Raw genomic sequence first — 1,897 nt, 5'->3', positions numbered from 1 at the left:
GGATATGTGGCATGTTTCGCTTACCATGGTCAATAATACTGTTTTCTATTCTACTAATCGTGATGGGAACTTCGGAATTATCTATCGAAATGTTATCATTTATTTCTATGTTCTTCATCCTATACATCTCCTTTATATTTCATGTATATATGTCTGAATTATCTTATTGGCTTCTTAAAAGGAGAAAATAACAAGTAATTATAGAATTTAAATTTGATAATAAATATTTATCTTTTATCTCTGATATCCCTCTTGGTCCAGTGGTGAGGATATGTGACTTTCACTCACAAGGCCCGAGTTCGATTCTCGGAGAGGGAATATTTTACTTTTTCAAGTATTTTATTGATTCTTAGTTATGATAAGGATAAAATGAATATCATATTTTATTTTGATGTTGAAATACAATGAATCTTCTAATAATTCAAGGTATTTTTGATTAAGTCTTTCAGATACTTTAGATAACATTATTAGAAAGCGGATTTTCTATAAAGTTCTGTCAATCAAATATTTTGATATAATGTGATTTATTAATAGAATGGTACACCATAGAAATTACGATCAGCAACCATATATTTTTCACCCTACTCTTTTGTTTAGAATATATACAGTGGTGGGTTGGTGATACGCTTAAAAAACATAAGTTTTCAATATTTCTGAATTCTAATGACGTGATTATAAATTTAATTATTTTCAATGGGTGATAGGAATGAAGGATATATAATTAAAGTGAATAATGTCTATTTCATACAAAAGACAGCATGAAAATAAATTATAATAAGACTTATCTGCGAATAATGATTTTAAATCATTAAAATGTTCGTAATTCCTAATTAAAAATTTAAAAGGTAGAGAAAATATTAACTAATATTTCATGGAGGCTTTGCAAAATAATTTCATCTGGGATATTCAGAGAATATTTACAATGTATGTTTTGTTAATTTTTTAATAGCAAAAAATTGATATATGTTTGGTTTTTATTTTTTTTTAAGAAAATTAGCTTCATATAATATAAACAACACATCGGCTATTTATTTTGATTTCAAACCACCCCCATTAGTTTAAACAAATCATCTGTTTTTATCTCTTGCTTTATTTTAAACCCACTTCATGTCATGTATTAACATCACATTTTTATTTTGGCAATTTTTGTTGTCCCTTGGTTCCATATGACGATGTTGTTAAAAAAATAATTATGCTTTGTGGTTTTCTTTGCGCCTTGTTTTTTTTGAAGCTGATTAATTTGTTTTTTTATTCAGAAAATTTTCTTGGTTTAAATTTAGTTGTCGTTTGTGTTTTATTGTTTTTATAAATAATTTTAAAGCATATTATTTGAATTTTAAATATGATTTTTTTATATTCAAAAGAAATTATTTGAATATTTATAAAGCTTTATTTTCGACTTAAATTATATATTTTTTTTCGGGTAATTTTTTATATGATACGTTAATTTTGTTTTTATTCTCTTTTTTATTGAAGTTTGTATTTAAATTTGTATTTTGTCATAATTATTTTTTTACGGGAAATTTTTTTGCTCAATTTTAGAATTTTCATCAAATATCAGATTTCTTCAGATTAATTATCCTTTAAAACCTTTTTAGAGATCAAAATTTTTTATGTGATGGGTAATATTTAAAAACTACCACTATTATCGATTTAATATAATATATTGATTATGCTTCATATTTTGTTGGTTTATTAGTGGGCTTTATTTCTTAAGATTCACTATTCACTATTCCACATTTAAATTATTTTATTTTATTTAGTGTCGTACTTTTAATCCAACTATGAATTTTTTTGTAAAATTATATTTTGATTATTTTTATATCCCGACGTTTTTTATATATAATGCGCAAGCTATCATTTATATTTCCGCAATATATTATTTTTAACCACCAGG

At 24.2% G+C, this 1,897-nt stretch overlaps 1 non-coding gene across 1 annotated transcript; it reads left to right on the top strand.

Annotated features, from left to right (window-relative positions):
• Window positions 1-246: 246 nt before the first annotated feature.
• TRNAE-UUC (transfer RNA glutamic acid (anticodon UUC)) lies at window positions 247-318 on the top strand. The gene has a single exon. It is a non-coding gene; the product is annotated as a tRNA-Glu (tRNA).
• The last annotated feature ends 1,579 nt before the right edge of the window (window positions 319-1,897 follow it).

This window comes from Rhyacophila brunnea, unplaced genomic scaffold (assembly GCF_057557595.1).
Source record: "Rhyacophila brunnea isolate RB1 unplaced genomic scaffold, BYU_Rbru_1.0 scaffold_67, whole genome shotgun sequence".
In the NCBI taxonomy this organism is placed as follows: Eukaryota; Metazoa; Arthropoda; class Insecta; order Trichoptera; family Rhyacophilidae; genus Rhyacophila; species Rhyacophila brunnea.
This window is presented reverse-complemented; position numbering and strand designations above follow the sequence as displayed.